At 38.0% G+C, this 15041-nt stretch overlaps 2 protein-coding genes across 6 annotated transcripts in view; one reads left to right on the plus strand and one right to left on the minus strand.

Moving 5' to 3' along the window:
- dmrt93B (doublesex-Mab related 93B) overlaps nucleotides 1-15041 on the minus strand; it is a 152941-nt gene that overhangs the window by 89999 nt on the left and 47901 nt on the right. The gene's annotated exons all lie outside the window — the stretch shown is intronic.
- LOC110834441 (GTP-binding protein Di-Ras2) overlaps nucleotides 1-15041 on the plus strand; it is a 117919-nt gene that overhangs the window by 58963 nt on the left and 43915 nt on the right. The window contains exon 1 of one of the 4 annotated variants that reach the window (XM_022073594.2): nucleotides 13154-14068. The exons of the other annotated variants lie outside the window; for them this stretch is intronic. The gene's annotated coding sequence lies outside the window, so the exon portion shown is untranslated. Of the gene's footprint in view, nucleotides 1-13153; nucleotides 14069-15041 lie in introns of those variants that run through there. 4 annotated transcript variants of the gene reach the window in all.

Here is a 15041-nt window from a genome sequence, read left to right on the forward strand (position 1 = left end):
ACCTAGTTGCTACAAGCTCATTTATATTCATTGTTCAGATGGAACAAAAATCCTATCTTTTCAACAAAAGCTTATAAATCACGGAGTACACTACATGGGGGAAAGATAATCTGGATTAGACAAAAATCCACAAATAATAACAGAAAAATTAAATTAAATTCTTTTTAGCGTGCTAACACAATAGCTAAGGAAGGTAATTATAAATTAAACACAAAGAGCTGGAAACATTAAAAAAAACAAGTATAATCAATCTAAACATTTTCTCAAATCGAGAAAGTGTCTTCAAATAAGATAATATTTCTTCCAAAAATTTACAAAAAAAATACGCATGTCATTTGAGGCAATGATGTACCTAGCTGAAGGAACATGTCTTAATGTATTGTTCACGTTGAAAGTAGAAAATTCTCTTATTTGCCTTGTACGAACACAAATAGTAATAATGTCCGTGATCAAATGGCTATTTATTTTGCCCTTAAAAACATAAATATAAATAAATAATTGAGATGTCTTCTGAAATAAACAACTTAAAATTAGATCATAACAACGAACTGAAAAAGCTGTTTTTTTTAGACACATCGGCAAAATTTTATTTGTGTATTATATTTTATCGGAGTAGCAGATGCGAAAATTACTCCAAACGACAGAGACAAACTCTAGCTTTGACCCAATTAGATTATTATATAAATCCACTGTAATGTATCTAAAAGAGGAATTCGGGTAAAGCGAGGAACTAAACAAAATATCCTAGATTTTAGAATAGCCGAGAATTCATGGAATCACAAACAGTACTATTATTACACTTATCAATTGCATCAAGAAAAGTAGAAACAGATAAAGATAATCTCACGAAGTAAGATTTTCAGCGATTTTTTTCAATTTCTCCTCTTGCGGTAGGGAATAAGACTCACTACGAGAAAATATAAGTTGGTAACCCAAAAGAACAAAATCCATTAAAAGTATCATAATGGCAAAACTAATGACATTAAAAAGATGATGCTCTAATTGTAAATCGAACATTTCGATAGAAAGATCATCATTTTAATATATTTTAAATATTAAATGTTAATTGTAGTAATAATATTTTAATACTTTAATATTTAATAAAATATTTTATTGTGATTAGACGGTTAAAATTAAACAATTATAATCATCACAATATTACGCAACATTATCATCTCATAAACAATTATAAACAATAATGACATGAACGTAAATGATAGGTGCGAGAATATTACAAACGAGAGGTGACGCTTAAAAAATTGGCCCTACTAATGTTACCAAACGAGCTGGTAACAATTACATTTTATTCTATAGAGAAACTTAACACATGCTTTGTAAATCAACATCAATTCAAGAGGCGCGAATCATCTTTCGTTTGTCACAGTAACAAATATAAACACAATTACATCCATAATGGAAAGGTAGCGCCATCTCTCCTCCATCCGCGATAGACCATCTCTTTTAAAATTCTTAAAATGATAGCACAAATATGATGGAAAAGTTACACAACTGGGATCATTTCGTGTCCACGTACCGAACTTCATATACAGACAATTTTTTCATTACTTCCATTATAAACAAACGAGATAAAAATAATGCGAATGAAATATAAACATTCAGATACTTGCCTACGACAGTTGATCAAGGAATGTATTTTTAAATCATGTAAAAATGAACAAATTGTCGAATGAATTCGTCAGCCAGTAGCTAGCTTTTGTTTCGCTCTACGTCACTCACGCCGCTGCTGCCCCTAGCAGTGGCCACGGTAACTACACATCCCGTCATTCCTTCCACTCTACTCGACTCGCTTTGCGTTGCAAGTAATAAAACGAACAGGCCCTGATGCTAACAATACTACATCATTAAAACTACACTTGACCGCGATTCTAAGTTTTCTTCAGCGACTCCCTTGCGTGTTTCAGGCTATGTTTTGATTACATGTGACACTTGCAAGATGTATGCAAGGAGAAGTAATTAGAACTCTTTCAGGAAGACAGCGCGAGAGGTCTTCATTACAGCGCATGCGCAAATATGCGGTACAGACCGAGAGTTAGCACCCATACGGATTACCACGGTCGACATTAACTAGGATTTACTATATTGATATTATTCTTGTGTTACAAATAAGTCTACTTCTTACACAGTAGATACATTTTAATACCCATATATGTGATATCAAGTTAAGGAAACCTTAAATGAGAATAATGACTTAATTGTAAACATCAGAAATTTAGGCTTTTCAATAAAAGTCTGTTTATTCAAGCATCGTTTTAAATTTTCTCGTAATTCTTGACGGATAATTTCCCAGTACGATCATATTGCCACTTGAAGATTTCTGTCTTCTGGGTTGTTGCGCTGTGTAGTCTGGTCGATGTTTACCGACGTTTCAGAGGTCATACTGCCTCCGTCATCAGGGCGATATTTGAGGTTTTCACATCGGTGAGTCTCAAGATTTCTGTCTTCTGGGTTGTTGCGCCGTGTAGTCTGGTCGATGTTTACCGACGTTTCAGAGGTCATACTGCCTCCGTCATCAGGGCGATATTTGAGGTTTTCACATCGGTGAGTCTCAAGATTTCTGTCTTCTGGGTTGTTGCGCCGTGTAGTCTGGTCGATGTTTACCAACGTTTCAGAGGTCATACTGCCTCCGTCATCAGGGCGTAGCCGGAGGCAGTATGACCTCTGAGACGTTGGTTAACATCGACCAGACTACACAGCGAAACAACCCAGAAGACAGAAATCTTCATTGCCCTGATGATGGAGGCAGTATGACCTCTGAAACGTTGGTAAACATCGACCAGACTACACAGCGCAACAACCCAGAAGACAGAAATCTTCATACTCACCGCTGTGATAACCTCAAATCTTACATATTGCCACTTTATTTTGGAAGAGGCCTGGTGATTTTATTTAAAACTTTTGTACGATAATTATAGTATAGTCGTTAATATTTCTAAATATAATTTTAGGTTTCATTTCTAGATTTTTCTATCAGTTCTAATTTATATGTAAGTCATTTCTGGAGATGTTGCGTAAACGAAGTTAATTTGCATTTACTGACGTTGCATGTGTGTCACGTGCTGTATCCAGCAGGAAATAGAAGCAAGTAAGGCCGTCAGTTTTAATTACTGTGAGACAGGAGATTACCAACTCCGTGGATCACTGCAATTCTAAAACTTTTCCATCATCAGAGATCTCCCCCCCCCCCCCCCGGCCTGTTCGTGGGTGCTATCTACGTAGATCTATTCCTGACGTAACATAATTAGATATGGGACGATTTTTTTTTAAGGTTCGTAGACGATTTTCTACGAAGCATGTCATTTTTACAAGCTACAGAGATTCATCTAAATACGTTATACAAGGGAAAATAAATTACTTTGATCTGTTATAAATAATAGCTTCATTGGTAAAGATGTCTGCTCACTGAACTGCGTTAAAGTTTATTATGTTCATACTTGACTAATCGTGATCTATAAGGTCATAGGTTGAATTTACTTCCACTAGGAACAAAGTCTGACATTTTCTTGTGTTTATTTTGAAAGGGTTTTTTCGGTTGAATGATTTTCCTAGCTTTTCTGAGTTCAGTGTTAAAGCTGTTGCCCGTGGGATGCTTTAAGAAGAAGGACAATTTTAAGCTTCAGTTAACTACAAGAAGACATCCTGAGGGAAGTGTAAAGAAGTGACAAGACTTAAGATTTTAAGTTGCTCTATCGAAGACAAATACAATTCCAGTGAGAATTAAGCCTTCTTACGTTTATGCAGCTACAAAAGGTCACGTGGATTTGGGAAATGGCAACAAAGTATGGACGGTAGCTACGAATGTAATGAATAACGGTCGACAAGGGCAGTTCTCATTCATTAGGAATGGACTAGGACATCACAGTACATAACAATAAGCAACTTTCGTGTTACAAAATTTTACACTTGGACGAACAAATTCGTTGGCTGAACTAAGGAACGAACAATGAAAATGAGATTTCGCTTGAAATGTCAAGAATCTAAAACTGCAAGTTTTCCGGAAAAAAAATTGTTCTTGTCATCATTACATTAGTATGATCACATCAAGCAGTATGAAATGGGCGGGGCTTAAGTTATACACGGGAAAGATATGGAACGAAGACGCTTTGGTGGGAAAACTTCACTGAAAGAGACTGACTAACTAACTAACTAACTAGCTGGCTTAGGGAACCCGAAGGTTCATCACCGAATAAACCAAATCCCTCCACCGGACCCTGTCCTGGGCCAACAAAATCCAGTCTCCTTCAACTCCTATCTCCCATAGATCCCTCCTGAGATTATCCTCCCATCTACGTCTAGGTCTCCCCAGAGATCTCTTCCCCTCAGGCTTCCCAAATAGTGGACCCAACCAACTAGATGGCTTACCGAACCCGAAGGTTCATCACCGAATTAACCAAAGCCCTCCACCGGACCCTGTCCTGGGCCAACAAAATCCAGTCTCCTTCATCTCCTATCTCCCATAGATCCCGCCTGAGATTATCCTCCCATCTACGTCTAGGTCTCCCCAGAGATCTCTTCCCCTCAGGCTTCCCAAATAGTGGACCCAACCAATTAGATGGCTTAGGGAACCCGAAGGTTCATCACCGAATTAACCAAAGCCCTCCACCGGACCCTGTCCTGGGCCAACAAAATCCAGTCTCCTTCAACTCCTATCTCCCATAGATCCCTCCTGAGATTATCCTCCCATCTACGTCTAGGTCTCCCCAGAGATCTCTTCCCCTCAGGCTTCCCAAATAGTGGACCCAACCAACTAGATGGCTTACCGAACCCGAAGGTTCATCACCGAATTAACCAAAGCCCTCCACCGGACCCTGTCCTGGGCCAACAAAATCCAGTCTCCTTCATCTCCTATCTCCCATAGATCCCGCCTGAGATTATCCTCCCATCTACGTCTAGGTCTCCCCAGAGATCTCTTCCCCTCAGGCTTCCCAAATAGTGGACCCAACCAACTAGATGGCTTAGGAAACCCGAAGGTTCATCACCGAATTAACCAAAGCCCTCCACCGGACCCTGTCCTGGGCCAACAAAATCCAGTCTCCTTCAACTCCTATCTCCCATAGATCCCTCCTGAGATCATCCTCCCATCTACGTCTAGGTCTCCCCAGAGGTCTCTTACCCTCACCTGTGATATGCACGCTTGATGGTAAAAGGATCTTAAAGAAACCGTATATAAATATGGAGATTGGATTGAATTGGCTTAGTATAGGCTACAGTTAGAGGCTGTAGTAAGTCCTCTAGTTCAACAAAAGACGGGTAATTTCTTGGACACCTAAGCGACTATTAGCGTCTAAAAAATATTCCCCTTCTTGGGGTTAGTTATGAACAGAATTAACACAAAAGCGCGAGGTTAAGTTACATTTCCCACTTCGCTATTGCGTCCAGTCTGGCTCCGGATCGATCCAGCGTAATTTCCTGTGAGTGCAAGCGTCTCTGTCCCTGGAGAAAAATATTTAATTCATGAAGTTTACCACTCACGTCCATAGAATTCAGAGATCAAGAATGCGTGGAGGTACAATTTCGCTTCCCTAGTTCGGTTGAACATGAGTTATGGCCTTAGAGTTCTGCAGTACTAACCTGGTTAGGGAAGAACTTAAAAGTCTTAGCTCATGCTCCAGTGAATAAGCTGTACGCCTTCATGGAACACCACACCTCATTGAAAAATGTCACTAACCTTAGCTCACAGCTAGTGAGTGAGTTCCAAAGAGATTTTTCGCTCACCGCGACGTCTAGACATGCATTTTTAGTAAATGAACAAGAGGTTCTTCTGGGCAGAACCAGTTAACCTTTCACCTCCAGCTAGTTTAGAGACATGGAAGCTTTACCTCCGTTACGCCGAAAGATGCTGATGAATTTTTAGCATTTTTTTGTTTTCGGGAGGTCCCGAATTCAAATCTCGTCATGGAAAACATATCTTTACTGAAGTTTATTGTACAGGCAAATGCATTGATAAGACCTCTAATTATACCTATGTACGAGGTGCAATCGAAAAGTTTCCAGACTGCGCCTATAAAACAAAAAAAAAACCGTACACTTATCTCAGGTATTAAATTCATCCATCGCCCTCGAAGTAGTTCCCCTGGGAGTGAACACAACGATCCCAGCGCCGCTGCCAAGCCTGGAAGCATCCCTGGAAATCTTTCTTTGTCAGCCTGTCAAGCACCATCTGCGATTCTGCCTGAATCTCTTCTATCGTCTCAAATCTCCTTCCCTTTAGCTGAATTTTCATCTTTGGGAAGAGGAAGAAGTCACACGGCGAATAAGGAGGGTGCGGGATGACGGCCATGGTGTTTGAGGCCAAAAACTGCCGAACTTTGAGGGCGGTGTGCGCTGGCGCGTTGTCATGATGCGTCGCATGTGGAGTTCTTCCTTTAGAATCAGCTGACAGGTCCCATAGCCTATCCCAGCAATGTCGCACAAGTCGTTGATGGTACGACGTCGATCTTCGTGAATGGCCTGCCGAATCTTCGTAACATTTTCGGGCGTTGTGCTCGAAGATGGTCGTCCAGAACGCTCGTCATCATCGACAGAGGTTCGGCCATTTTTAAAACGTGAATGCCACACAAAAATTTGTGCACGACCCATTGCGGACTCCCCAAATGCTTGCTTTAGCATTTCATAGGTTTCCGTAGCCGTTTTGGCGAGTCTTTGGCAAAATTTGATGCACACGCCATTCCGAAATCGCAGGAGGGTCGGTGTAATGCACTACCAAAACGCCCGTAACTAAGAAACAAATGCTAATTCGATGATGCCGGCTGGCACACTGATTCACTATAAATGTAGGCCGCAGCCCCTAGCGGCAGAAGCTCGTACTACATCCGGTTCGCCCGCTATTGACACAGTCTTGAAACTTTCCGATCGCACCTCGTACCTATGTATCTAAGAAATTGAAAGCGTCATTAAATGAATCAAATATAAATACATAAATATGACACAACTAGACCATTATATTTTAGTGATATGGCTGACCTATTTGGGCCTAGAATCATTACTTCTTTGTTAGACTTAACTAACTACTTCTGATTGAAACAATAAATCTTCAGACACTTTTCCTGACCCCTGGAATAGGTGATCAGCAAAACCTCTGTCTAAACTAAATACATGAGTAAAACCCACGATCCAAGATCATAATTAAATTAATTGTTGAACTATTATTAATGTTTTCTAGCAGAGTTCCCACAGTGTCATTATCGCATGGAAATTCGTCAAATGTTTACATTTTTTCCTAATCTTTATTTTCTGAAAATTTACCGTAGTCCTGATCATTTGTTACGTATCGTTGTTTATCGTAGAAAAAATCATCCTTAAACCCAACATCTTCACCGGGACTGGAACCCAAGATAGTTATCGGGTTTATGACCTTAGTTCTTGTAATCTCCTCGTCGAAACAAACAAATTTCATCTTGGCGTCTATGGCTATGTGAACTCACTGAGAATCGAACTCAGTATAATTTTCCTGAAGTTTCAACCTTCGTATGCTCTCTTTCTAGCAACACGGTAGAAAGATGATAAGTTTTGTGCAAATCGGTTTATCCTTTCTCAAGGTATAAGCGAACAAACGGCCACGGTGGTCTAGCGGTTAGAACGCTGGCCTTGTAATCCTGGGGTCTCGGGTTCGATTCCAGGCGGTGCCCGAATTTATAACTTGTGTTGGGCAAGGCCGTGGTCTAGGCAAGAGTTTTCCTCCGTGGCATCCCAACAATTACTCCATTCACACACAGAAGAAGGCAATGGCAAACAACTTCTGGATCATCTGCCAAGAACGTATATGAACAGGTCCCAGTCCGAGAAAAGGATGGAAGGATCCTGTTCATATGGACCTGTCGTCAGACAGAACACTAATAATAATAATAATAATAAGATGAGGTGGTCTAGCGGTTAGAACGCTGGCCTTGTAATCCTGGGGTCTCGGGTTCGATTCCCGGCGGTGCCCGAATTTATAACTTGTGTTGGGCAAGGCCGTGGTCTAGGCAACACGGAGTTTTCCTCCGTGGCATCCCAACAATTACTCCATTCACACACAGAAGAAGGCAATGGCAAACCACTTCTGGATCATCTGCCAAAAACGTATATGAACAGGTCCCAGTCCGAGAAGAGGATGGAAGGATCCTGTTCATATGGACCTGTCGTCAGACAGAACACTACAAATAAAGCGAACAAACACCCACCTACAAATTCAAATTTAAACAAAGATATTTGTGGTTTATCTAATCACTCTGACAGTCATCCTGCCTTTCGAACGAGATCTAAACTCGAGACCTCCCGCTGAAGAAGTAGGAAAAGTTCAACGTTAAACACTTTCAGGCTAATTATTCGTGGAAATCGCTATTTATACCCGAGTTGTACTTAAGCTTTCGTACGCCGACCAAGCAAATCCTTTTTTCAACACTTGAACGCAGTATGTGGCATATGACGCCATCTGATGTAATTCAGACACAGCTGTGACTTCCCTTGACGTCACGACGAACGTCATCTTGACAACGCATTTCGTTGCTAGATCAAAAACGGACGAACTGGAGTGCTTGTAATTACACGTGTTAAAAAGTATGACTTGATTGTGAGGAGTGTATGATACAGTGGCTGTGACGTCATAACACAACATAGCACTAACTAACAAAGCTAAGTGGCCGTAGGAGAGAATTATGGAGGCTAGAATCCTACCCTCGTGAAAGATTTGGGTGTATGACTTCCGGGACAATGTTTGATTTTCATGGCACTCAGCCAACTAGACTCTTAGATAGAATAATTAATTCTGGAATTTTTGACGTAAATACGTCTATATTGAAAAGTCATTCGGCAAAAAAGGGGAACGAAAAAGTGTAACCTGGTTACCTAGGAAACGTCGTGTTTACTCGGCATTGTTGTTACCTATAAAACATTACATTACATTACTTTACATTACATTCAGCTACCACAGACCCATCTTAAGCGTAACTAATTCAAGTTAAATAAGCAATGTCTTAATCAAACTTTACGCAATTGTAAAGCATGTATCAAGGAAATATTTAGAATAAAGCCAATATATAAACTTCCTTTCCGTATTTACGTCAAATTCTCCGGAACCGTGGTTCCACTATCACTTTTTTTGGTGTAATTACTTCTGAAATCATAATACAATTAAATTAATGGTAATAGTCCATGTTATAAATACGTAATTTAAAATAGTTTTTTTTATAAAACTAAAATTTTGACTGTGTTTTAAATAACAATCCTTTGGATTTTATCCTTACAATTTTGTTTCGAATTTTAAAATTCAGGTAAAAATTCAGACTCGCGGAATCCAACTACGATGTTGACATTACAGACTCACAAGATCTATAAACAATATTATATACATTTTTTATCAACTACTTAAAAGAGGGGAGGGTGATTTATAATTACTTGTGAAGCAAATGGTGTTGTTATAGCATTATTCAGAGACGTTTGGCAAACCAATGAAAAACTCCAGAGGATAACAAACAGACCTATTTCTGTAGGCATTATTGGTCATTTTGTAAATATGGATGGAAGGTAATGAAAATATTCTGACGAACAATATAAAAGAAAAATTAATAAAATAATGAATAGCAGTTGTTATACTAAAAATTACCGATGTCAATAATGAAACAGGCAATTAGATTAATATTTCTCATTGAACCAGAACTAATGGAACAATTGTGATGTTAACTGAATCTGGATGAATAATTGATTGGTTCGTACCTTCTGATTATCCGAGGAGGGGGCGAAATAATCGGGTTTATCCGGTTTAAACGAAAATTAAAAATTAATTTAGAACCCATTAAAATGTACAGTGATGTTTTCCACACACATTTCTTACTTTCCACTGCTCTGCTGTTCGGAGGATCGTTATTAATTCATCTGTATTTTTATTATTGTTCTTATTTTGCAATAGCTCTGGTGTAATGAAACAAATCTCGTGTCTACACAAAATCAGAACAAGTACAAAGTTTTTCGGTCTACTATTAATGTACCACGTGACTTCCCGGGCCGTGTGCAATCCGATATACGACAGTGCCTCCACGTTCCGCAATGCAGATTCATTCATAACAAACTTGGCTTCAGAATCAGATGCAGTTCAAAATCTTTAATGATGGATGTTACTTCCAAAACGAAATATTATGTATATCAAATCTAAAACTTCTTGACGATGGTGAAGAGTCAATTGAATAAAAATTTCCTTGGATATTATCCATCGTCTAGTAAATATAAAACGTAAAAAACGACGTTTCGGAGATGGGACTCTATCTCCGTCTTCAGGTTCCTACACAGTTGGGCCCACTAGAGAGAGCTAATCCCTATCTCCGAAACGTCGTTTTACGTTTTATATTTACTAGACGATGGATAATATCCAAGGAAATTTTTATTCAATTGAAATATTATTACATACAATTTTGTTTAAAATTACTTAAAATTATAACATTCTTAGTAGATACTGCATCTTGTTACATTTTTTGTATCGACGACATGTTTCAATGTGTATTACATCATCATCAGGTCTATCAATTTTAATATATTTTAAAAACTGTTGTACATCTTGCGTTTCGTATATTGATTAATTTGATTTGTTTAATTTTAAGTTTTTGTCTCTTCCTTTAAATTTGGAGGTTGTGCTTGGATGTTTTATATCGGGTTGTAATTGATGTGTTGTGTGTCCGATATTAAGAGACGGTAGACGGTAGTTGCAGTCTACCGTCTCTTAATATCGGACACACAACACATCAATTACAACCCGATATAAAACATCCAAGTACAACCTCCAAACCATAAGGAAGAGACAAAAAACTTAAAATTAAACAAATTAAAATATTCAATAAACGCAACGCAAAATGTACTACAGTTTTTAAAATATATTAAAATTGATAGACCTGATGATGATGTAATACACATCGAAACATGTCGTCGAATACAAAAAATGTAACAAGATGCAGTATCTACTGAGAATGTTATAATTTTAAGTAATTTTAAACAACATTATTTTAAGTTTGTGTATAGACGGAAAATAAAAATATTGTATCAATAAAACACAAACATGACGCAATTAAGATATAAAAAAAATGAAATATTATATTTTGCGATTAATTAAAAATAACAAAAAAGTTTGCCGAACGAAAACTCCAAATGGTTAGAAGTACTGTTTCGTATTCGGGAGATCAGGGTTAAAATCTCGACCCAATCCTGACAAAGGATTTTCGTGGTTTTACTCAGTAATCTTCAAATAGGTCACAACCGCTTCATTTTCCTTTCCCTGTAATTCATTAACACCGTCCTATAATTAGACAGCGCACCATCTGAGCACTAACAGCGTCGCTAAATAAATCACAAATAAATAAACAACAATTAACCAACTCGATGAAGCACAGTTTTCATTGAGAAGCTAGCAGTCACTCAGCTGGTCACGAAATATATAAATTCACTTCTCTACACTACCTTTTCGAAGATTATTCGATAAATATCGATTATGGTTTTCGGGTTGTGACCCTTCGTAGGCTTGTGGGTGGTTAACAACGTTTCGGAGGAAAATATCGCCTCTATCTTCAGTGTCAAATTATGTCCAACGGACGAAAGTTAAGTAAAGCCTATTACAGAAAGGTTCGCCGGGGTTGGAGTATGCCTATGTAATTTCTACATTTTAAGAAAATGTTTCGCTTAAGAAATAAAGAATGTTCATATTAACATTCAGGGTAAGGCGGGGAAATTCATATTAGGGGGCACTTGGAATCAAAATAGTAACAATATGAATTCACGAGAGAGTTTGCTTCGAGGGCGTTCATTTGGTAAAAGCACATTCAAAAGAAAAAACAATTTAAAAGGGCCCCCACCCATAATTAACTTTGTAGCATAGAATCTACCTTAAAAAGTTAATAGTTACTCAGCTGGCAAAGAACTCCCCGATGTTACGGATCGAATATTATCATAACCATACTCGAGGAAAACCTACACTAACTCGACCGTGTCTGAGGCCAGTTGATTCCATCGTCTTTCTACAATATGTTTCCTTCCACCTATGTCTGCAGGTTCCAAGCAGTCTCTTCATTTTGGGTTCCCCCAAACACATGTCTGATGCCCTTAGAATTTCCCCCCATGCTCCTCACACGTAGGCTACAGTCCATCTGAAATTCCACTCAAAAATCCATTTACGAAAAATGTTGCCTGAAGATGGCTGTCTTCTAAGATATTGCGCCATGTCGTGTAGACTCGTAAAATATTCCCCATGTTTCAGAGTTGCTTCATGTCGGTTTAGATAATCCTTGGTTTCATACCAAAAATTTATTATCGTCTTCTGGATCCAGTCCAAAATCACTTGAATCCAGATCAGATTTCAGGTTCCCAAGGCATCGAGTATGCTGATGATCGCGTTCATAATGATGGCAGTAAGCACCCCCGAAACGTCGGTCAGATTCTAAGACACTACACGGCGCAACATCGCAGAATAAATCATATTCATACTCACCGGAGTGAGAACTTAAAATCTCACAAGAGTGTTTAATACTTTAACATTTAGTAAAAATGCATTTTGTATTTATGGATTTCAAATATCAGAATAAACAATGATTATTTCCCTAAACACCATTAACTAACTGACAAAATAGTGAGGTGTTGTGTTTTATTTTAAATGCAAACTGACTTTTTAAATATTATTTAAGAAGCTTAACCTTAATAGCGTTAATACAATCCATTGTCATCAACAATTAATAGCTAACTTGTTTCAGAAACAAGTTTATTAAGCCAACATCAATATTTTCCTTCCACAATGGTGTTTTGGAAACCGTTCGGCACTACACAAACTTTCACCTTCACCTTGATATAACATGTAGTTCCATACGTAATTTAATCACCTCAACAGTCAACATTTATCTCTTTTATCTATATATTTTTTCTTTCAAAGTCCGCCTCATAAATAATCATCCTGAAACTGAATTTAAAATATCAATACATTTGCTCCTTTCCATCTCATTCACTAAATGTCACGCGTGGGCGGTTAGTAATTCAGCGGATTGCGCGTTGAATATCAGCGACGTTGGCAACCCTGGTTTTTCGACTTTCTCACTCGTTCGTTGCAGCGGGGGCGGAGGGGTGTTATTTCTCGCCCCCTCACTGCTCTTCCTGGTTTTTCCCCACAGAACCTGAGAGCTAGAGAGAGAGGGATAGGGAGAGAGGGAGTGACAATAGCTCGCCTGACGTCACATTCTGTTCGTCTGTGGGGCGACCCATAGGCTCGATCTGTTCACTTCGCCGGGGTTGCTTCGTTCAGTGAAGTCGAGTTTTTGAAGTACTTTGATACACAAACAACTACAACCGGCGTGGCTTCACAGTGTCGTTCAACCCTTAGCAACTTCTCGAGTGGTTTCTTTTCCAACTCAACAAGCAATAAAGGAAGGACTATAAAAGAAACGAGACAAGGACTGCACCTGTTACAAACGCGAGATATTTATATTGAAGGTGTTTCGCATATTATTCCTCTATTCTGTGATATACGTAACTAAAATGTCCTTACGTTTTGACGAGTCAGCGAACGAAAAGCGGTGAACAAAAATATATATATATATTTTAAAATATTTGACAGCCTTCATATCATTATTGGCTGTTATCGTTTTCCGGTATAGAATCTTAAACAAAACATAATCACCTGACATAACCTATAGGATTTTTTTTTCTTCGAATTTTGTACGCAATTAAACACATTTTACATATCATCGAGTTATGAGTGATATTCTACAAGTGTATCATTCAATTCTGGTTTATTACAATTAAAAGTAAACCGTTAAAATAATTCATTTTTTAATAAATAAATTACACGTTTTGACAAAACTCGGTATTTTGCCTCAACACCATTTTAAAATAAAAACGGGTTAGAAGTGACGTTGAATTGTAGTGCTGTGTTTCTACTTCCAACACTTTGTTTGTTTGTTAGTTCGTGTGGTGTTTAGTGCGTTGTCGTTTTTAGAAGTTCTTACTGCTGTATAAGACACACAAACTTCGAAATTTAATCAAAGACAGTACAACGTATTTTCCTTATCAACGATGGGAATTTTATAAACATCCTCATCATTTACTGGTAAGTTTAACATAAAACATTACCTACATTAGAATTTATATTATTTCGTAAATTAATGTTTATATTATGTGTAGTAATTTATGCATGATTTACGGTGTAAAAAAGTGTCTCTTATGATTTTATCATATGATGTAAGATATCCAAATGGACACGAAACAGACCCTTGTTGTCAGTCGAATATGTAGGTCTAAGTATATTATTAAAATGTTATTATAATCATCACGTATCGAAGGTCGCTAAAATGTCGATTAAGATACCGGTTAAATAAACCAAGAAAACACAAATAATGCTATCGTTATCATTAATAGAATATTAATATAATGCAATTAATACAGAGTAATTTAATTTTAAACACTGACAAATATACGCATATAAAGACAGTTTTAAAAATACGAATCGAATTAATGCATGTTTGAAACTTAAGAGCTACTCTGTTCTATAAATTAGTGATGACGTCATACAGCGAGAAAGTGGTTTGTTGGCCAAAGCGAGTGTTACAATAGCCACGCCTATTTTGAAACAGTTTCTGCATAACGCGATCATTAATGGAGTCAGATTACTGAAACTGAACGCAAAAGGGACGAGGGGAACTATCACACGTCTGCGTAGGTTTAGTAAGCAGAGATGTAAGAGACATTCAAACCCACGGCTTGGCATTTATGTTCAAAGGAAGGCGAGCGAAGGCAGAAATCTGATATTCGTACTTGAAGGACAAGCTATGAACAGCCCTGCTCACGTAATGATATTCGCACATTAATTAAACCATAAGCTCTATTATTATTATTATCATTACATCATCTGTTATTTAACGACGCTTTCTCGTCTGAATTTTATAAAGTACCGAATTGAGTGATGATTATGGATGGAATTTAACAGAAGGGGTGATTATCTGCTTTAAACTAGACATACTACGTCAGGATTTGAAGGTTATGCGATTAGTTGTCTTTTTCTCATCAAGGTGGCATCACTTGAC

Source organism: Zootermopsis nevadensis, unplaced genomic scaffold, assembly GCF_977971745.1.
Source record: "Zootermopsis nevadensis isolate Lab colony 2312 unplaced genomic scaffold, Znev_1.0 Znev_ptg000031l, whole genome shotgun sequence".
NCBI classification, from domain to species: Eukaryota; Metazoa; Arthropoda; class Insecta; order Blattodea; family Termopsidae; genus Zootermopsis; species Zootermopsis nevadensis.